We start from the raw sequence: 23,599 nt of genomic DNA on the forward strand, positions 1-23,599 counted from the left end.
ACTAGTGCTCTTGCAAACAGTTTGGATGTCCGAACTAGTTACCAAATGAAGCAAATGGCTTGTTTGTTGTTTTTTTTTTTTTTTATTATTTGCTTGTTTCTTTTTTTTAATGGTTTTCTTGAATAGTGGTATTGTCGGAATGTTTCTTAAAGTGCCTTTTCTAAAGTTCTTTGCAATTGCCTGCCATCAAAATAATCTCTGTAAAAAACAAGCATCAGTGCAAGCAGCCTTTCTTAAGTGGTAAAACCAATGTAATTCACTGTCATTTTATGTTTTTCTTTGGTTTTTGTTTCCCTGGTTTGAATATTTTCATTTATAAAGGAATTTAATCTATCAGTGACATTGAAACTGGGTGAAATTTAATTTAAAGTTCTGAAACCTGCTTCTATAGAGCTTGGCTTCTGAGGGGGTGTTTTATTAACCCTTTACTGTTGCTAGAAAGTAGCTTTTGGTGTGCTTAAAAAGACGAGGATCCTTTTATAACAGTCTGGTAGAAATCAAGTATAGCAGTATTATATGCAGTAAATCAGGTTTCTGCTGACAGATGGCCAGGCTTGACAGTGAGATTGGTGGTTGGGGCCTTATCTTAGCAACATGGCCATTTTTCACTTACGTTACAGCCTTCACATTATCTCTCTGTAGGCTGTGCTTAAATTCATTCTTTTCCTTGCTTGGTCATCCAGCAGAATATTGAAATTGTGTAACACAGTTTTATTTTTAAATTAAAAATTAATCTGGGGTAGGGCTGGAGAACTGTTAATGCAACCTATCATGATTTGCGTATGACTTGCCCGATTGCTCTTATGAATCAGGGGGAAAATCTGCATGCTCTCTTTGCACATCTACTTGTTTGTATAAACAGGGTTGGTATTTTTGTGGTTTTCAGTGGTCCATTGAGGTCTCAAAGTCAACATCACGCTTCATTGTTTTTGTTTTTTGGTGTAAGTTTTGAGTTGAGTTATTCTTCAGCATTAACATCTTTTTTCATAGGGTTTTTTTTGCTGTAGAGCTCTAGCTCGTGATTTTGGCACTTTGATCTTCCTGCTGGTTGATCAGTTTAGCTAGCACTTAGGGACATATGCACTGTTTTTTATAACGAGATACAAATGGTTCTTTACTAAACTGGGAATTGGATCCCTGCTTGTACAAGCAAGGTCACTGTTAAAGATGACTCTGGAGCATAACTGTTTGCATGTACTTCATTAATCAGGTCAAGTTCATCACCATTTCCTTCACTTTAAGTGAGGAAAGAGATTAGAAATTAGCAGTGCTGAATAGCACAGGTTACATTATAAGGAAGTCTCATACAGTGACTTGGAAGCTACTGGATGGCCATGTTAATGTTAATATTACATGTTAATAGTACTATTGAAGTGCTGCACCTAGGCTCATGAGCTCTTAAACAGCATTTCTGTGCTCTGCTATGCCTTCGTGCTTCCTGTTCAAAACTAACAGTGTTTTTTGCATGCCACTCTAGTACACAGTATAGATACAGTTAATGCATTTTTGGATTAATTTAAAATTTCTTTTCACTTAGGGGATTATTATTATTTTAATAATCCGTTTACTTGCCTTTCTTTAACTGCATTCTGTTGTTTTATTTTCTGGGAAAACATAGTGCAGTTTATTGTAACAGCCTTACTGAATCAAACTGAATTTTTGCTTAGCTTTGTATTGTGTCTATGATGGTAGGTAAAAGTGGAAGATTGTAGAAGAGTTCACAAACAGGACAAAGTCATGGTCATACCTCCCCCAGAATACACTTCCAGTCTTGAGCCTATTTGCTGTTCAAGGACTTTGAGCTGAAAAACCAAAGTAGTGCTTTTCAATATTCCTGTTAGTCCATATAGTTCATGGTTTTGCCATGATTTAACTTTTAGTGTCTATGGTGTATATGACATGAAACTGATGTTAATTCCGTGTTAGAACTGTTTGTGTGGGTTGCTCCAAGCATGGGGCCTGCAATGCTTCAGTTATCACGTTCTGTACTTAGGGGAGTTTTGGCAGTCCTGTAGTGATACGGTCTGTCTTCTCTTGCCTGCTGGCAAGACATCTGCATTTTGTATTCTGCTTTTTTAACATGTGGATGAACTGTTGAGGAAAAAGGTTTCATTAGGGGATCCCTTGGGATTGAGGGTACGGTTTAATATCTGTCTGTCTTGCTTCTGGAGTCCTTTTTTTATCACTCAGGTGGAAATATGCCACCTTTGACCTGCATCAAGTTTGCTTCAAAGTAAAAATATTTTGGGATTTCGGTTGTTTAGACTTTGTCTGTGAGTTTTGTCTCTCTGTTGTCTGTGTTGGTTACTAGTGTAACACATTTTAGTAGAGCTGTTTATTCCTGTCTGGATGTGTTGTTTTGACTAATGCTTCTGTTCATTTCCCGAAGTTCTCTCCTGTTTTGGACAGTAGGAATTATCTAGCAGCTAAGGGCTGTGTCTTCCTTTTTGCTTTTGTCACAGTCATTTTCCACTTACCTTGCTACCTATGTCATGCTTTTTGAATCTGGGTTCTTATTTTCTGTTTTGTTTGTGGGGTTTTTTGGTTGGTTTTCAAACATGGTCTCCCAGAAGTTGCTTTCCTATTTTGTTGTTTCCTACTTTTTCTGTCATTCTGCCCACCCAGTAAATTTGTTTTGCTCCCACAGGGTCACATCCTTCCTTGGTTACGTGGTGAGGTCTGCTTGACAAAGTGAACCATGGGCTTTCTGGTTTTGATTTTATATTACAGCTCTCTGTTTTTTGTAACCTTTGACCAGAAACTGATAGACCTGGAATCATAAATCTCAAACTTGTAAAAAATGAATTATTTGTTTCTTTATGGTTCTTTAAAACTTCGTTATACAGTAATGGTGATCTGTAGTTTTACAAAGAAGCTGTCTAGGATACCAGCTTGATAAAGGGATGTTTACACTTGGGTGTATAGATAGCAAAATAAAAATACTGAACCATACCAAGAAGAAGTTCTTCTATCAGTTCATGAAGACTAACGATGACTGACCATTTTAAAAAGCGCAGAAAAACTCTAGAAGGCAAAATAATTTTCTTGCTGAATTGTGAATCCTGAGTTGGATAATGAATCTTCTTTATTTTAATATCGATGATTTATAGGATTTATAGAAGTTTAAATTGTTCAAAGATCTTGGAAAATTCTCTTTTCTTTTCTTTTTTTTTTTTTTTTTAATGATCTAAAATGGCCTTGAAAATGTACTAGATGTATAACAGGAGAACGTTCCTCTGATTGAAGATTCTCTAATGCTGTGTACAATTGGGCCAAGTGCCAGATAAAGTAGGGATCAGAATTTTCATGAAATACAATGATTTATTGCCTTTTTGGATATCAGATCACTATTACAAATTTGTTGACCTGTAGACATTTTCTGCTGTGTGCAGAAATGGTAGTGGAAGGAAGAGAAGTACATACAGCCTATGTGAACTGTGTAGAACTGAGTTATAGGCCAACTTAAGAAGAAACCCACCCTCTCAAACTCCCACTTACAATTTATAAGACAGATGTCCTTGATACTATACATTCTCTAACCTTGAAACAATATGTAGCATCAAGCAAATCCAAAGGAGCTCTTTAAAAAAAAAAAAAAAAAAAACAAAAAACAAAGCATTTCAAAGGACTGATACATTCACAGGATTTTATTTAAAATCTATTGAAATACAGAAAATAACTTAATACCAAAGACATACTTGATGAATAAAATTTGGGACTAGTGTAAGTTGTAGAAAGTGTTACATTGAAAAACTTTAAGAAAACTTTAAGAACTTTAACTGATTTGACTGCTTTGTCAAATTCATGTTAAAACTCGCTGTGCAAGTCTTGGGTGTTGAGTTATGAGATGACAAAGTCATCTTGTGGAAATCTCAGCATGAGCAAGAGTTCAGAGCCAGAAGAGTGGTCTGCAGGTGTACATGAGAGGCAGTGCTCAGTAGGTCAAGTTTCTCTGACCTGGAAAAAGACACAGTTCAAGCAAATATAATAGAGCTCTGCAAAATTGTCACTGTCATGAATCCTCTTCCAGTTCAGGAATTAGGGGCTTTTTTGCTCTGGTGGGGGAAACAGACTGAAAAGAAGCAAATAGAGATATGTCACACAGCAGGCTCTAGACCCATGAAAGTCTCTCAGAATTAACTGTTGTGGATGCCAGAGGAGAATGTAGGCTTGAGGAGATCCTGGGCAAGTTCTTGAAAGAGAACTAGAAATCTGTAATTAGGCTAACAAGTCTGGTAAGTCTCATGAGCTGGAGGAGCAGAGAATTGTTTTGGGGGGCACACAGAAGTGATGTGCATGCTTGCCCTTTTCTTACCTTTCCTTATGACCAGGAAAAGATGTTTTGGTAAGTAGACCTTTGGCCCAAACAGCTAACTTATTAAGTTTTATCCAAAGGGCAAAGGCCTCTTTCCTGCTTCCCCCAATAGACATGTACTTAATTTGTTTCTGCATTCCTAAGCTGACTAAATGCAATTTTTATATTCTGTGTTAACCTAATCAGTCTAGTCGTATTTGTGAAAGTTTTTGTTCTGGCTGTAGAACTGAAAACTAACTTCATCTGCCAGTACCAGTTCTAAGCCCCATTCCTCTTGGCTCTTCTCCCCTTCTGATCTCCTTTCAATCTAACTTGGGGTAATAGATATTTTTAGGTATTTTTTTTTAAGTGAAATTTGCAAATTAAGCCTTTAAAATTCTTTGAGTTTATAAGCATTCTCAGAAATAAAGTGTGAATTAGAACTTTGCTTTGGTGCGTGGCTGGAATTTTGCTCTAGCCGGGATATAAAAATTATTTAGTAAAAGGTTGGCTAGCTTTTTAGTTAAAGAAACCAACTTAATATTAAACTGAGACAGATACCCACCTCACCCCTTGAACTTGCAACAGCTTGTGTTTAGTAAGTGGTATAAGTCACCAAAATGCTCCTCGTACAAGTTCATCTTTCTTTAGCATCCCATTTGTGAAATAACTCTTTTGAGAATACTTCATGGCTCTAAAGAATTTAAGTTGACAGTCTATAAACAATTTTGTTCCTAGTTCATTAAAACACAATGAAATGATTTATAAATCTGTTTCTTTCATTTTCCTTCTGTTCTCTGTATTTTCCATTAGTTAAAAGCATTTTTAACTGTCTCACCGCTTACTGCTGTCACTAATGATTGAAAACTTGGACCCCTTTGGAAATATCTCCAAATAGGAACGATGTTACTTTCTTGTCAGAAGTCCTTCGTAAACACCGAAGTGTTTTCCTGACTGTTACTTGCTAGACAGCAGTTAATCAAAAGACTGACTTTCTTTACACAGTTTATTAAAGAGTTACGGAGAAATGCTTTTTTATAATGAACTTCTTTCTGCTTCTCCAAGACTTGTTAGTACAAACAAAACACCATCTTTTTCAACTGTTAGGATAAACATGAAAGTGTGCAAGCATATCTGTCACATTTCTGTCTCATTTCTTCCAAGATGTTTATCAATTTGGTGAGGACAAAGAAAGATTGAGTTCCAGCACAGTGATTACCAGCAGTGTTTTAATAATTTAGTTCTGTAGATCACAAAGCACTTACAGCTCTCAAAGGACTTCTACAAATATGGTCTCATTCCAGTCTTCAAACTGGAAAATCATGGTGTGCAGAGTAGAAGGGAACTCCCAGCCTTCAGGTTTTCAGTCCCACCATAAGTACTGGAGATTTCATGGAAGCTCTTTCTTTTTTCTTGTAAATGATAATGCTTGTGTTGACTGTTAGTTCAGATCTGTGGCATTGTTTCAGAAATGTTCTTCAGGCTAGCCACAATGTGGTTTTTTTCCATCCAGAGTTAGTTCATTATGAGCACAGGAATTTCCTGAGGGTTAAGTGAATCATGATGGTGACAAAGCAAGTAAATGTTGGTGATATATGCTGTTATGTTATGTTGTGTCTCCCCGTCAGCACCTCCCCCCCCCCCCCCTTTTTCTTTTCCTTCTTTTTCTTAGTATCTTTTAAATTATCATATGGAGATGTATATTATAGCTTTCCTAGCTTGGTGGATTTAATTTTTGTTAACATATTTTGGAAATACCTAATTTGTTTTGGGGTCTGATACAATAAAAGAAGGGCAAGTATGACAAATTAGTATCAAAGAATTTTTGCAACTAAAAATAGCAGAGATTATTGTTAATCAGGTTAAAACTGCCAACCTTGCCTAAGTTGGTGATGCAGGCTGTACTTCTCCATTGCAAGCAGCGACATCCCAAAACACCAAGAACTCCATTCCAGCAGCAGCATAGAAGCAGTTACTTTGGACAACTTTGTTTTTACAGGCTAAGGAAATCTGGAGTCTGAGGAATTGCTTACATTGCTCTATCCTTAGTCCTGTGCTGAAAACAAAAAATGAATTTGCACAATTTTGAAGCTAAAATGTTTGTATATCTAGAAAGGAAATTTTAGCAACAGTGCAGGTCTTCAGAAAATAACACATTTCTAAGTTTCCCTTTTCCTTTGTTTAAATTTTTCAACACTTGTCTTTTCTACTCTTTTGATTTCTGTTATACTACAGTCTGCGAGTAGCTTTTTTGTTTTTTTCCTACCATGTTCTGTATTTCCTTTGGTAAATGTATTATCTGAACTTAAAAATAGATTAGAAATGTCATACTTGAAACATTGGAGTATTGTAAGGAATTGTGTGGCTATACATACAAGACATAAAATTCTGTCCCCATTGAATAATCTAGTGTCAAGGAAGCTGATGGGCATTTTGACTTTTTTCACTATTCCTCACCAGGTAGTGGTTATCTTCAGGGTAAGTTGACAAAGTTTTAGAAGAAGTTTGGCATTTCCAAAGGCAATGAAAGATTTGGAGGTTAATGTCCATGTTATAAATGATCTTTAATTACCTAGAAGTCTCGGGTGGAAAACTGACTGGCTGTAAACTTGTGAAGACTTACTTTGAGATAAATATGTAATATTTTTAGCCAGTGCTTAATTTCTGATGAAATATATGTGACTTTAACCTCACGGGTCTTCCAGGAAACATTCCACATTCCCTCATCAGCAAGGTGGTATGCAAATTTTATACTAACCTTGATTACCAAGATTATGAAAAGCCTGTGGCATTCTCCTCCCCATCATAGCGCAGGCGCTGTCAGTTAGTGAAGTGGAAAACACACTATTGCTAATCAGCCACCTCGGAGTGGCTGATTCAATTCTTCAGAACTACAAGATTAAGTCATGGTGTGTAAATAGAATCATAGAATCATAGAATAGTTAGGGTTGGAAAGGACCTCAAGATCATCTAGTTCCAACCCCCCTGCCATGGACAGGGACACCTCACACTAAACCATCCCACACAAGGCTTCATCCCACCTGGCCTTGAACACTGCCAGGGATGGAGCACTCACAACCTCGCTGGGCAAGCCATTCCAGTGTCTCACCACCCTAACAGGAAAGAATTTCCTCCTTATATCCAATCTAAACTTCCCCTGTTTAAGTTTGAACCCGTTACCCCTTGTCCTGTCACTACAGGATGAAGAGTCCGTCCCCAGCATCCCTATAGGCCCCCTTCAGATACTGGAAGGCTGCTGTGAGGTCTCCACGCAGCCTTCTCTTCTCCAGGCTGAACAGCCCCAACTTCCTCAGCCTATCTTCATACGGGAGGTGCTCCAGTCCCCTGATCATCCTCGTGGCCCTCCTTTGGACTTGTTCCAACAGTTCCATGTCCTTTTTTTGTTGAGGACACCAGAACTGCGCACAATACTCCAGGTGAGGTCTCACAAGAGCAGAGTAGAGGGGCAGGATCACCTCCTTCGACCTGTTAAAGAAGTTCTGAATGGTTCCTTTTATCAAGATATTTTTTTTTTTTTAGTTGCAAAACATAATTACTTTTATGTAAGAAGATTAGATTTTGTTGTATTTTTATTGCCTTCTGCAAGATCCTATCACTTCTGAGGAAAAATTGTGAACCTCAAACTATTGAGGACCTAGGAATGATATGCTCTTCCTCTTGATTCTTCTTAAAATACATTTTTATTCACATGAAAAGTGAAATGAATGAAAGAGTGTTATGGCAGTAATCAGTGATAGATACTTGAAGTAGATGGCTAAAGGAAAGCAAAAATTGATAATTCTTTATTTCTTTATACAGGCTCTGAAAAGAGTGAGTAATGAATTGTGCTCTTCTAGGTTTTTCCAGACTACCCCAAGTGAAAGTAAATACAAGAAAAAGTATAATAGTGCAGTATTGAATCATTTATCAAGAAGCTCACTAAAATATCTGCAATTCAAAAATTGGAAACCAATCAGCCTCCAAATTTATAGGCTTTGAAGAGTCAGCAACCTTGACTTACAAGTCTGAACTCATCAGTTCATCCCTGATAAGATGTATCGTTTTGTAATTTTTTTATGTGAAGCATTGTATGCTGCTAGATGTCTGCATTCCCCTCCTGCCCAATTATGAGAACTATGCAGGCACTTGAATTTCCTTTTTCCCCCCTTTTTTTTCCTGTCCTTCCCTGCCTTTCATTATTTAGGGCAAGATGAAACGCTGTAGAAGAATTTGGGGTTTTTTGAGTCTGTGAACACTGTAATGCGTGTTGGTTGTTTTGTTTTTTGTGTTTTTTTTTTTTTTACAGTTTTTCTCTTTTCTTGTGTTATGTCTTTTTCTAATGCTAAATGGTGAACAAGCCTGAGGCTTGGAGTAAAGTCAAAAGGTTTTCTTCATCCAGAGAAGTATGTAGTAGGAATTCCATGTTGACTGGTGATATGACCTCCTCATAGGGAAATAGATGACTCATATTTTTATAGTTCTCTCTACCCTCTAGGTGGTACTTTTCTTTAGACTTAGTTTAAGGTGACATTGGAAAAGCACCTGAGATGGTTGCTGTGAATGAAAAAACAGTTAAAATTCAAAGATGGGGGAAGATATGTATCAATTACTTTGCATTCGGATCACATTCTGCATTTCCGTGTATTTAAACAAATAAGCGAACAAAGAAAACAATATTGTATTGTGGAATTTTCCCCTTTGCCCAAAGATATTGTAAAGCACTTTGTAGACACCCCTGCCCTCCTTGTCCCTCTTCCTGCCAGAAGTAAATTGTACCCCTGTTATGGATATTCTGAAACACCATCTGAACTAGAATAATTTTCTCTCTCTAAGGAAGTAATGGAAAGTTTGCAAACTAGTAATTGCTCAGTGGGATGCAGGGTGCTGGAGCAGTCAGGCAGATAGCGTTTCGGGCTCAAAGCTAGGAACTGTTGCATTATAGTTTTTGCAGACATGTTATTTTCTTCTTTGAGAGCTCTCTCTCTTAGTTGTGGAGCTCCTTTGCTACTTTCTTTAAATGTCTTGATGTGCAAATCCCAGAGGTTTGAAAGCATAAAGAATTTGTATAAACTTGTTGGAGTAGATGACATCAGCAAAGTACCTTGGCTACCTAGAAGAAACCCTGTGCAATTCTGTGAGCCAAGCTGGATTTTTTTCTGGTGTGTGTTGGTGGTTTTTTTTCTTGGTGGTTGTTGTTGTGGGTTTTGTTGGTTTTGTTTGCTTTGTTGTGTGGCCTCAGGGTCTTCTAGAGTCTTTTGCATGTGGTTCATGAAACCTTTTCACATGCTGTGCATTTACTGTAATAGGTTCTGTAGCTTAAAAACCTTTTTGGTTTTAGGGTTTACAGTTGCCTGCAGAGGTTACTTTGATGCACACACCAGGATTACTACTTCTCTGCCTGTCTGTCAAACAAGCAACAGCAAATGTAAACCCATGCCATGGCTCTTCCACTGTGTTGAGCTGGGACAGTGCAATAGCGCTTGACAACTGCAAGGCAGAGTGAAGATGCATTTTCTATGTTGATGGAGGGAGCATCCCTCCTAGTGCAGAGCAGAGGAATTCATGCAGTTACGGTAGTGTGACTTTACGGTCCTTCAGTGTAAACATTGTATTTACTGTGGTGGTTGTGTGTTCCTGTTTGGTGCCTGGGTGTGAGTGACCTGTAGAAAATTCATAAGGTTAATTTTCAGTCTTGAGTCAACTTTTTGGCTTGGACAAGAAAATTGAAAATTACAGCAAGCCATGGTCTTTGCTATGCTTGCCAGGCAGTGAATGTATCTCACAGGTTGTGCATTCCTCAGTAGGCGTTACCTGCTTGAAGAAAGTAACTTGGCAATTTTCATCTTTCAATAGTGCAATTTTTTATTTTTTATTTGTAATTATTGTGCTGTGTTTGATTGCAGGCTTTTAGTTCTTCAAATATGACACACATATGTAGGTCACCTGAAAGGAGTAGAAGTTTGCTGCTGTTTATGGAATGAAATTGTTTACAAGCAAGGAAAACACATTTAGAATAGCATCATAGAATAGTTTCACTTGCTCAATTTGAATGATTTTATGAGAAGTCTTTAAAATAAAAAATTAAAAAAAAAAATGTTAGTTTCTGTCACTGGTTTTTAGGAAAGCGAGATATCACAACGGTTGTGCCAGATCCAGCAGCAGCAGATACCTAAAGGAGCTGCTTGCTTGAGCATTTTTAGCTTGCTCTGCCAGCAGTTGAAGAGAAGGAGAAAGGAATGAGCAATATCTACAATAAAGTACTTTCTATCTAGAACGTATGTAGCTGTCCTTTGGGCATGCTTTACACTTGTATCATGTAACTTTGATAGCTTTAATCATTAGCTGACTCGGTTGGACCTGATTAGCTTCAAGTTTTGGGATTAACTGGTTAACTTCAGAATTGCATGTCGTGAAAATGCAGCTCCCCTCCCTACCCTTTCCCCAAAAAAGGAAATTAAAAAGGGACACAAACCCAAACCTGAAGTGCACTAACTTTGTGGACTTTAACGTGGGAATGGAAATAGATAATCTTTCTTTAGACGATTTTTTCTTTTCTTTTGTGAATTTAAAGGCACACATGCTCATGTTCATACCCCTCTCACAAGTAAGTGAACCTCTGTTTCTCACCCTCATCTTCTCTGCTATGATTAGGTTATTACTGTAAACTTTGTAACCATAATAAAATTAATGCAGCTGCAACCTGCATTGTCTTTTTTTGCCTTTTTTCTTTTGAATTAATTTGTATTGAGTATAAATTCACACTTGTGTGTCTGCATTTCCAGTTGGTTCAGTCTTTCAGAGGTTTTGTGTCTCAAAAAGAAAAAGAAAATAATCAGTTTCAGACAGTGATGCACTTGAATTGCCATGTGGAGTGGTGGTGAACTGAACTTTGGCATTTCTCTAATCCTGGTTCACTACAGCGCAGCCACCGTGCTGTGTGTCTGGAAAGGTAGCCAAGGAGCAGTGAGGTCCTCCCTTAATCTCATATTTGCCTTCAGAAGGGGAGGGAGGGCAGCAGGATGGGGTGTGGTATTTGGTCTTCTCCTTTGGTCCTTTGGTAGAGTGCATATGTGCTGCCTTTTTACTCTGTGCTTGTACTTGTGAAGAACACGCAAACCTAAAGAAACTAATGTTTGTTCAACATAAACAAAATAATGATTAATAATAATGAGTAATAATACTACTACTCCCACCCCTACCACCCCTTGCTCTCTCCTATATAAACTAAATTACTAAACCATTTTGTGATGTGCTAAAAACTGTATTAAGTTGTCAAAGTGTGTTAGGTTGTTTGGTTTGGTTTTTTTTTGATACAGGTTAAAATATCAAGGAGCATGCAATGAGTTTGCAGGTTACTAAAAAATACTTTCTAGCATAGGTCTTGACAGGATATAAGTTTATTTTTTCAGCAACTTCACGCGGAAATCAGAATGAAGCTGGTATGGTTGGCACATTTCAATTTTAACCAACAATGGTGAACAGAACTGACAGTGGGTATAGGTGGGATGGAGTTTGTGTATGTATATGGGCGTTGTTTGCATGTGCCTAAATTTTTTGCTTTTGTTTTTGTAAGGTTAAAAATTAACCTTAAAGCGTCATCTGTGGTCCTGGACTTAGTTATGAGATCTTAACAACATATGTTTGTTCGTATCTCACATATTTGAACAATGAAAGGGAATGAAGTTTAGCCGCAGCTGCGTGGTTTTCTGTAAGGGGCTGTAACATCAGATGTGCTTATCTCGGTAGCATTGAATGTGGTCTGAATTATGTTACTCAACTGTTGATTTATTATTAATTTCCCAAGGTATAACATGTAGTATAAACAATATTTTTCAAGAAGTTACGTGAATACTTTCAGTTTTATGTTTGTCTTGATTCAGAAACCCTAGTGAAATAGAACATGGCATGCATTTTAATATATTATTTGTTTACGTATGTTAGATAAATACTGCATAGCCTGTTGGAACAGAAAAATGTGTTAAGTGGGTATTTTGTCACAACAAAACAGTTAAACCAGACACATACACTTTCTTTGGCTGCAGCTTTACAGAAACATCAGTTAGGCTGAATATGTTTCATTGAAGAGCTGCCCCCCAGATTAGAAAGGGGTTGTTTGGGGTTTTTACTTTACTTTTTTCAAAATTCAAACAGTAGAGCTTTCATTTTGCATATTTTTATTTATTTATTTATTAGTTTCCTTTTTCCTGTTGTTAAGGGTATTATGTGTAGTAAGAGAGGACTGAAAAATGCGCACGCTTCAGGACCTTGTTGGCTGTAGTCAGATCTGTAATGGGGATGTTTGTTGAAATACATATGTCTTCATGTTTCTGCTTCTAAAGTTAGTGTTTTGAGCACATATATGTCTTGCTCATTCTCAAAAAGAAGCGGCAGGATCAGTAGTACAGGCAATAAGCTTACTTTCTTTTTCTATGAATCTGAAAATGTCAGTGTAATCCAGGTACAGATACTCTTAATAAACAGAGAGGATTATAATATTACTCAAAGTCATAATGAAGGTAAGCAATTTTCTTCTCCAGTTTAATTAGACTGTTAATTAAATTGAGAAAACTAGATTGTCCATTTTTTAATCCACAGTAATTTTGCTACAGTAAGTTTACTGCTAAAACTGGTTCTGCAAGTGCTGTGTATGTCTCAGACTGCAGAGCAGTGTCATGCTACAGAACACCTCTGACACAAACTCTGAGGAAAAATGTTGGTAGCTTCATATAACAGGCAATATTTGTTTAATGTATTCCAAATCCATGTACTTTCACAACAATCTTTTCTGATAAGTTTGAGGAAAAATATTTTGGGCTGCGACGGGGGTAAAGCACAGCACATGGAAAATAATGGTGTCATTTTGCAAATGCTACTCCTTCCCCTTAGTGTTCTTTGGCTTCCTCCCTGAGCAGGTTCTTGATTTATCAATGAGGGTGGGGAAAATAATTAAAAACTAAAAAATTGCAAGCACCCAGAAGAAAGCCTAGCCAAACCATACAGCAGAAGTAAAGGGGAGGCAAGGGAGCAGTTTGGGGAACCAGGGGGCTCGAGTGCTTTAGGTCAGCACTTTTTAGTCTGTAGGTCAGCATGATGCTGCTTTTGATGCTGTGACCTGCACCTGCTCAACTAGGGCTGCAGCAAAACTGCCTGGGACTTCTGCCTTGATGCTGCACTCAGTGGACCAGCCCTGTTGGTTTGTGGGGAGAAAAAAAAAGCTGTACTTTCATTTAAGATCTCTGAGGCTATTTTCACAGAGGTGTTTGGGAGAAAACATTGTGCCAGTGCTGTTTGGAGACTTGACTTCACTTCAGGCAGGTCTCTGGCATTTGTGCTCGGGAATTTTCCAAACCTGTAACAAATGCAAAATGCTGTAGGGGCTTTTTCTCAAGTGGGCATGGAAGGGATAAGGGATAAGTTGCAGGGAAGGCTCCAAATGTGAGGATGAGCAGAAGAGGAGCTGCTGGATCACTTGGCACCAGAAGGCAAAGGCAGGGATGATAATTGAAAGTTGTCACTTCAGCGGCAACTTGCTGTAGCTGAGGCATTGTTTAATAGCTAGTTAAATTAACTCTGGAGCACTGATAGTGACATGAAGTGAAGACACGAGTATTTCCAGGGAGAATCCATGTTTGGCAAAAAAAATAATAATTAGGTATTTGCCTTCAAAATATATATGTGAAAATGAGAGCAGAATCTGTCTCCTTAAGTGTAGTTAACAGGTTTATTGTGTTTGAAAAAAACAGAACAAAACCAGAAAAAGAATTTATAATTAATGTTTGTTTAAAATGTAATAAAGACATCAAGTACTGTTTTCATAAAAATGGAAAATCAGATCAAACTGTATGAATTGGGAAGCTTAATAATTTGAGTATTATTTGCTAGGGTAAATTTATTCCAGAACAAGAATAGGGCCAGATACTTTATGCCTCCAAAGATCACATAGGGAAGGTGTGCACCTGCAAATGGAACTTGACTGTGTAGAAATGATTTTATTTTTTTCCCTAACACTTCTCTAAAAGTGCTAGGTGAAGCTGGAGTTCAACATCTGAAAAATTATCCAAGAAAACTTAGCAAGCACTGAAGGACTTCTGATTTTCCATTGGTATCACTCATACAGTTTAAAATCAGATTAGTTTATTAAAGCTGACACAGTTTGTGTTGTTAAAATGTGGCTTTGACTGCTTCACCTTTATTAGTTCAAATACTGTAATTTTCAGTGTAGTAAATTTTCATAATGTACAAAGGAGCCTTTAGTCGCATATAAATATTGTGATTCAAGTTGGTAAGTATTTTTTACCTATGTTATTTAATATTGAGGTTTTCCAGGTGTTACCTCCTTTAGTTCCACAATGATGATATTTAAGATATAATTAAAGTTTGCAGTTTAGAGCTGTAGGAGCTGTTTTATCTCTGCTCTAATATAGTTACAAAAGGAAGTTGGCTGTGTAGAGCATAGGCGTAAAATTTGCTTGCAAAGCTGATTGAGATTGCCTGCAGAAATATACTCATTATTCAGGAAATAAAGTTATGTAGATTTTTTTTTATTTTTTGTACAGTATTTTCAAATAAATTGTGACAAAAGGGGGTGCTGAATGAGTCTGTAGTCTAGATGGTGTTCTGGTGTTTTTCAGGAAGGGATTGATATTCTTCTGATGTTCTCCAGGGAGAATTGTCACATACCCTATTTAAAATAAAGCTAGGATTTCCAGGCTTTATGAGAAAATACAGATATTATTATTAGTGGGCTTTATCTTTTCACTTGTTGTTGCCTTTTGTGCTAGCAAATGTACTTAAGCTTTGATTTTCTTAGCATTACAAAGACGTATCCAGTGACTTCCACAATGCAAGCTCCCACATGGCAATGGTAATAGTATTTCCTATTTGCTTACTCTTATTGCCATGGCAGGTAGCAGTAATTACAGGCAACTTTAAAGATGGTATTTTAGATTTCTTTTCTATTTTCTTTCCCAAGCCAATTAAAATGAAAAATAACCTCCATCCCTGGATTGTGAGTTGCTATGTTACCTCTTCCACCAAGCTTAGTGGAAGCTTTTTAGGCAGCATGAGTCACCTCATGGAATTATGGAAGATTCAAACTTCAGACAACTTTCTTCTACTTTGTCTTCCTGGACATCATCTACCTAATGTGCAAATTCATCACCCATGTTACAGCAGTTGGTATTAAATTTTACAAATGAGTCTTTGCTATTTTTTTCAAAGGAGTAACTTGTTCTTTTGGACTTGTTTCCTTTCCTGTAAACAGACTGTTGGTATTGTGCTGGTTGTTAATATCTTTTCTAAGGATGGTTGATATTGAGCCAACATGGTACGGCTGGTGCAGACCAAGGAAAACAGTGGTTCTAAAAACAAGTAACAGAAACTCAGTTTAAACATGAATTGGTCTGTCTCTTCTGGTTAGCTACAGGATCTCAAGACATGCATTTCCTGAAGTGAAATGTAAACGTTTTTTACAAACTAATGCTTGATAGCTGATTTTAGATGTTTTGTGCACCATTAATCTTTGTCATGTCTTGCAGCTTTGTATCCGTCATTGAAATCAGCCTGTTTAGAGTGTTTGGTAACACAGATTCAGTATCTGCATGTGTCATTGTAGCAGCTCTAGGCTGTCTGTTACACAGAAAAGAGGATTAAGTTAAGTTATCAGCATACTCTAAAGATAATTTGTTTGTGATGTGTTAAAAGTGGTCTACTGGTACCTTCTCAGTGAGATCAAATTTGACAGCTTAGATATACATAAGCCCAAGTCAGCAATAAGACACAGACATAATGCAGAACAGGTGACCTCTCTGGCAGACAACTACTGTCATACCATGGAATTGCAAGTTCAAGAAGTTTCCAAAGTCCTCTGTGCTCACCATGTTCAGCCTCTTGTGTTCACATTTAAAACATGGTCAGCAGTTCTGGCTTGCTTAGCATCACTGTGGAGACACAGTCTGTGCTATGCACATCTTAGTCTATTGAAGAACTCACATACGAATGTAGTGAGTGCGGAATAAAAGGGTTACTTGTAATACTATGGCAACGTGTATGCGGAAGATTTTTTTAATTTAGCATGCGTTTTCATACAGTAAACAATGAAAATTAATGAGATGTTTTACTTGATAATAACACGAGTATGATTTTTGTGTTCAGCTGGTGCATGGAACTGAAGTCTGTGGAACAAGGCTAATACTGCCATATGTAATGTCAGTTAGCAGCGCTGAGGCTTAACTTTTTTGGTGTATTCCGTGATTATTTGTCATACAAAAATATAAAAAAAGAAATAAATCAATTATACTTGTATTAACCTAGTACTGTAATTCCCCCAATTATGAACATTTGAAGCAAACTTAATTTACACTTAGCAGGTATATGCTTTAAACTACTGTGTAGTCAAGTATGTCAGGTATTTCTGCATTCCTTTTGAACATATACATGTTAAAAATAGTACCCCAGTCCAGACAGGGCATTTCTGAGCTGCTTTCAGGAGAAGCTGACTTTGCAAGTCAAGGCCATATTGACTTGCTTCTACTGGGGATGAGCCTACCCCATCAGTGCCCTGTGCATTGTGAGGTTTGTTGCCGTTCCTGCTGAACAGCAATTTCAGGAGAAAACTAAAAAATTCTCACAAGGCTGCAATTGCCATTTTTCATCTTAAAATCGCTTCCACCAGAAATGAAAGATCGTTACTCCCAGTGTGTAGTTACAGGTAGTGTACCATCATGTCATTTTAGGTCAGATTATTTTCACTTATTCAAGAGGCCAAGGCAGGAAGGATCCAAGATGACAGTGGTGCTAAACTGAGCTCATTGAAGCTGCGAAGGTTTTACAGTTTGTCTGCCAAAGAGGCAGCTGAACTACAGTAAAAAAGCAATTACTTTTCTCAAGATAAAAGAACCTTTTGATAGAGATGTGTTTTAATCCAACTTCCTAAATTAACCTGAAACATAACAGCAAAAAGGTTCTGTATCTGTCTGCATAGATACGCTTGTTAGACATGTAATTTCTTCTCCCGCCAGTTTCCGAAGAACGAGGCTGTGCTGGCAGATTCTGCATTGTGTAGATACTGGTGAGCATACAGGTAGACCCTATTGTGATGAATATGTGGATTGTTTTATATTTAGCTTATTTCATAAGCACCTGCTACTGAATAGTTCTTTATTTGGGTATTATAATTTCAAAATATCATATGTCTGTTCACTCTTTAACTAAAGCCTCTGTAAGAATGCCCTCACCTTGGGCTTGTTCATGAACAGCTGTAACTGGATGTAGACAAGACTGTAATCTTTCCTGATGATTATAAATACATGTTTATCCAAGTAGCTGAAACTGTTGACAGATGGCACATGGAAGTAAAAACATATTGTGTGCACTGCTCCTGCTTTCTGCATTCTTCCCTCCTCTACTTGGGGAAACCAGAGAGAGAATTATCATGTGTTCTTGAAAAGTGGATGTAACTGCTCTGCCAATGAGTTTTCAAGCACTCTGCTTCCAACAAAAGAGTTTTAATGTTCTCAGGCCTTTGCAGAATTGGAAAATGTTAAATAACAGTTCTGAGAAAAACATCATAGCAACTTCTTGCCATCTAATTAGAGCAGAATGTAGATATTTGCAAGACAGAATGTCAATCAGGATTTGAAGTGATTATTTTTTTTTTTTTGCCCATTTGAGTATAGAAGCTCTTAGTTTGATGTTGTGAAGACCTTAAAATACTTAACTAACTGTGCAGAACAGTAAATTTTTTTTTAGTCATTTTGAGGGAGTTACAGAGCCTTGACCCATTAATTATTTTTGTAATAATATGAAAGAAAACCTTCCTTAAAGCCTATTAAGCAAGACATCTCTTCCTCAGTTACTGTACCCAAAGGGTCATTTTTCTGTACCTCTGTACCTTGCAGGATGAGATTCTATGCAATTTTGAAGATTCTTGGAGGTTTTTGTGTTTTGGTTTTGGCTGTTGGTTGTGTTTCTTGTTTTGGTTGGGTTCTGGTTTATTTTTGTGTGTGTGTGCTTGGGGTATTTTTACATATATTCCAGCAAAGAACTAGGGTTTTCTTATTTTTGTTATTTTTTATTTTTTGTTTGTTGCTGTTGGTTTTAAAGTATATCTAAAACCATTGGTCATTTGGAAGTATAAGTGCTTCTTTTTTAGTAAGAAACCTTTGCGAGGTGTTGAGGGTAACAGTAACTCAAAAGGACAAATAATTATGATGTTTATTGCTATCTTGTTAGGTTAGTGTGAGCTGGAGTTACTCTTAAGCAAGTTGTGTAGGGTTAGCTCTCAGAGGTGAGGTTTGGGAACCCTATGGCTTCCATGTTTGGGTTTTTTCTTTTTTTCAGTATTTTTCTATTTCACTGGGTATTTGTTTTCTTTTTCTGAAGTGTTTCAGTTTTATATTACCTTATTATTCTCTCCCAGTAAGAACTTTTTCTTTCATTTGAAGTTAGGGTTAACAGTGGGCTTAGTATATGGTACTGGATGAAAATGATGGGAAACATTCAGTGATTTTTCTGCTCAGCTTCTTGCCTGAATTACAGCACATTTTCAGAGAAGTAACTCTTCATTTTTCCATTGGAGGACTTCATTCACCCACTTTTCTCATCTGAAGAGCAGGAAGCCTTGTGGGAAACATCTACAGGAGAGCAGTACAGACAGATTTAAATTGTCAGAAGACTGACATTTGTAAGTTTCAGGAACTGCAGTTTGAACTGGAGAAAAGAAAATAACTTCACTTCTGAAGGAACAGGCACGCTTGGGGCATGGTTGTAAAATGAGGCAGTCAAGTCTGCCTGTGATTTCACGTGAGTTTGTGAACATATTCTCCTCGTCACCACACCCAGTGTGGGTCAGCCAGAGTCTCCTTGGTCCCTGACAGCTTTCTGGTGTTTAGTAGTAGGGGAAATGCTACCTGGTCATAAGAAAGCGTGAAGCCGCTTCATCTGTGATTTCAGTTTGATTGTGGCTCTGAAAAGGTAAGCTTGTTGCAATTCTAATTTATTTAACACAGTTGTTGTCTTCATGTGTAGACTTGTGTTGCATGAACACAGGTTACATGAAAGAAAGCAAGGCTGGAGAAGAGAAAAGGGCACTTGTGTCAGCCCTGGAGCCTGGTGAGGATCTGTCCCTCCCTGTTTGTGGCTGTGTAAGGCCACTGCTTGCATTCTACACACTTTGGGACCTGTTGGATCAACCAGCTGGTTTAACCATTAGTCTGGCAGAAAAACCTAGCACTACTGTAAAAATCAGTGGAGCAGAGTTGCCTTGGCTACTGGGAAGATCTGATGCTCTATGATATTGGCAGAAGGCAGGCCACGGAATCTGCAGGCAGGATCAGTGAGAATAAGGGGGAAATCTGCCCTTGTTGATGGGAAGGTGGTAACAGTGTCAGCTGCTCGGTAAAATGTTGACAGATACCCAAATTTCAGGAAACTTGTGGGGTTTTTTTAATTGCCTTTGAAGTTTGTGTGTTACAATTAATTAACCCAATTAAAACACGTTTACATATCCGTGAATCCCGAGTGTTTGTTAACATGATCAAAAGCTTGAAAACTACAGATTGTTGTAATAGAGACACTTGTTATAAGCCATATGTATGAGGTATCTGAAAATAACCCTAAGAATAGCATCTGTATTTTTTGGTATTTCTTCACAGTGTTTTTGGAACAAGCAGAGATCTGTTCTTGAGGTTCTGACAGAAAATGAAACACGATTTCATGGATTTACTTATTAAAAACTGATCATTCTGTGTTAACTTAAAACCAACCCACATCTTATGTGTGCTGTGTCACAGAGATCCCTCTAATCAGTGTCAGTTACTGCTTATCTTAAGAGTGCTCACTTTCAAAACCTTGCTCACTGTTTCAATAAGCCTCTCAGTGCAGTTTGGTTACTCTAAAAAGTGTTGTGTCAAATTAATACTAAATTGTTTATATTGGTCTGGAAAAATAATTTGCTGTTTGTTTCTAAATGTAGTCTTCACTTTCTTCTTTGATGCTCAAATTATCATTACCCTCTAGTAACTACCCTAATAGCAACCTTTACTGTATAAATATGGCTATTTAAAAAAAAAAAATCCCAAACATTGAGTTGCTTAAATTATTTGTAAAAACCTTAAAACCTTTAAAGGTGTTTGGAAGTAGAACTTACTATATAGGAAAGATGGGAAAGCTGATATGGAATAAGCTGCAATTAAAAGCTGCTTCTGTAAGTTTTCAAAAGCTTTAAGTTTTTCATGTCAGGATGTAAAGGGACAGCTCCTATTGATGAAGCCAATTTACTAAATGTGGGGAAATTGCATTCTTCGAAGAGTACTTGAAGGATTGAAAACTGGAGTTTTGCACTAGACAGCTGTTTTGTCTTGCTTGTGGTAGATGAGATGTCAAGTCCATGGTTTAAGCTTCAGTTGTGATTCAAGGAACATTAGAGAATACAGAAACTGAAAAGCAGATTCTCTTGGGACCTTTAGGAGAGGTTAATTCGCTACAGTATCTTCTGACCTTTTATCATTGTGGCCCGTTATAATACCTTCTTCAGTATACAGCACTTTTTATTTTGCTTCCAACCACATTAATTATTATAATCTTTGTCATAGCAACCAAGACTTGCAATGTTTGGTTGATAAGTGTTTTGTTAAAACCAAGAAAAAGCATACTTAATTGGGGATAGTTTTTTTGTGGTTTTTTTTTTTTTTTTTTGTTAAAATGAAGACAAAGTGCACTTAATCGGGGATTTTATTTTAATTAATGTGACTTTAAATGAGTGGCTTTTTTTTTCCTAAGTCTTCTGACAAGTTATATTCAGAATCTTCTATTCTGCTGAATCTGTAGGTTCATTTCTGCTTTTAATTTCCTTTAGAAAATATATAATAAAAGGTAAGATATGCAGAAAAGGAAAAGGTTAATCTCGCTAAGAAAAATTCCAGTAATATTCTGTCTGTCCTTATGGAGATATTGGAAGAATCTTTGCTCCTAAGAAAATAACTCATTAAAGGAGTACAGAGGTTCTATACCAGTTCATTCACAGGGCAGCATCGGGCTCTTAAAGTTGAGTCAACCCCATAAAATCATGAAAATTGAGATTTTTATTTTTATTTTTTTTCAGAAAATCCCCTCAAAGTGGAAGGCACTGTGAACCTGATTAGGAGGAATATTAGCTAGGACTCTACTGTCCAGGATGGTTACTGTTAATGGGATATACTAAGCCAGTAATACTAGTTGGTGGGGTAAATATTAAGGTGCAATGTAGATAGAAATATCTCACTTCTATAAATGGTTATTTCTTGAGGCAATTAGTTAGGAAATCTACAAAAGAAATCTCTGTCTAGCAGAGGAAAATTCCAGTTATGATTCTCTTTATAGCTATTCCATAGGGTTATCCTGTTGCATTCCATACGAGCTGTCTCACACGTGTGAGACCTTTCTACAGCAAAATGAAAAAAAAATACATTGAGAGGAGCAGCTGAAAGGTTAAAGCAGTTGCAGATAACATGGAACAACGCTCCTGTGTAAGAGGAGTCACGAAGAATAAATCTAAGAGGATTGAGAATATCCCAGCACCATTAAAGCCAAAACCTGTTGTGATTTCAGACCAGAGTCTTAAAGTGACTATTACAAAGAAGAGGGCAACTTTTACACTGTGCAAGTCACGTCCTAATGACAGTAATATAAAAGGGAGTGAGAATGTAAGCCAGTAACACAACAGAGCCAAAACAGTAATGACTAAAATAAAACCAATTCTTCCCCCTCCTCTTTTCCTTTTTCCTTTTTTCCTTTTTTTTTTTTTTTTTTCCTCCCTATTCCTCTGTCTTTCCCCCAGCTTTTGTTGCTGAGCATGATGTCATATGATATGGGATATCCCTTTGGTCGGCTGGAGTCAGCTGATCTGGTTGTGCCCCCTCCACACCTCTTGCCCATTCCCAGCCTACTCACTGGAGGGGCAGCATGAGAAACAGAAAGCCTTGATGCTGTGCAAGTACTGCTCAGCAATAGCTAAAAGACCCCTGTGTTATCAACACTGTTTTGTTTAAAAATCCAAAATGCAGCACCTTATGAGCCAGTAGAAGTAGCTAAGACAAGAGTTAAGATTACAAAAACAGTATACTGAAGTCTTCATCTACTTTCTGGAAATAAGTCATTCCTCATAGATCCATGAGTTCCTAGGAATGAATTGCGTGAGGAAATGTGTAAGGATGATTCAGTTGATATTTTCAGGGATTTAAAATGAAAAGTTTTAACCGAACTTTCTTTACCAAGTCTTAAATTTGCTTATGAAATATGTCAAAAAGACAACTTACAGGTCAGTGGCTTGTAAAATAGGAAATTATTTGTATGAGTGAAATTTGTGGGCATAGATTGGGGAAGTGAGAGAAAAGCTGATACTGGACTTGTGAAAAGGTCTCTTCTGGAAGCCAGGCAGTTCAGCATCTTCACAAATAAATTAGAAAATGGATGTTTAAGCAAGTGGTAATCTTTTTCAGATCATCCCAAATTATTTCAGATACTCAAAACTAAAATTATCTTTGAAGAGATGTGTCTCTTCCAGGACAAGAGTAAGCCAGACAAACTTAATAATAAATATATTACAGAATGAATGATGACTTTGAGGGGGAATTCCAACTAATAATTTGTATCTCATGATGATCACAGATGATGGCAAAGAAACTGTTGCCAGGAGGAAAGAGACATTGGTGTCATTGGATAGTTCTGTGAAATCTCATTACTCAAAAAGGTAATCATAAAGAAAAATAAAACAATTAAGAATTGCTAAGAGAGGAATAATACATATATAATAAAGCAGAAAGCATTATGGGAATAGTTCTAATAGCATCAGGTTTTTGACTGTTCTGAAATGGTGCCTGCCATGCAGCTATGCAAACTGGTTTGAAAAAAAAAAATAATAAAAACAAGAGACAACTGAACAAAGGAAAACAACTTCCTAAGCTTTCAGAATAGCAAAAGTTCCTTAAAGAGCAGGAAAAATGGTGAATATGTGGTTTCATTAAATACTTACTTCACAATAGCTGGAGAAAAGAGGATTTTCTAACCATTTATAGTACATAACGTAAACTTTCATATCAAGATTTTTAGTATGCAATATGGAACAATTTCATTATAGTTATTGATGACTGTTTTATATTTGGGAACTTTAACAACAGGTGATTGACTCACAGGTTTATGAATAAATGTAATGTTGGCCAAATTGTGAAGAGCAATGTTAGAATTATCTTTAATCTTGTAACTTATATTTTGACACTGAAAATTATATTTTGGGCCAAAATACAAGAATTTTTTAGCTTTTGCTTTGGA

General features: G+C 37.0%; 1 protein-coding gene across 5 annotated transcripts in view; it reads left to right on the forward strand.

Annotated features, from left to right (window-relative positions):
- The window catches only part of PTPRK (protein tyrosine phosphatase receptor type K), a 403,857-nt gene that overhangs the window by 137,886 nt on the left and 242,372 nt on the right, over nt 1-23,599 (forward strand). The window lies entirely within an intron of this gene.

The sequence above is a fragment of the Lathamus discolor genome, chromosome 5, assembly GCF_037157495.1.
Source record: "Lathamus discolor isolate bLatDis1 chromosome 5, bLatDis1.hap1, whole genome shotgun sequence".
NCBI lineage: Eukaryota > Metazoa > Chordata > Aves > Psittaciformes > Psittacidae > Lathamus > Lathamus discolor.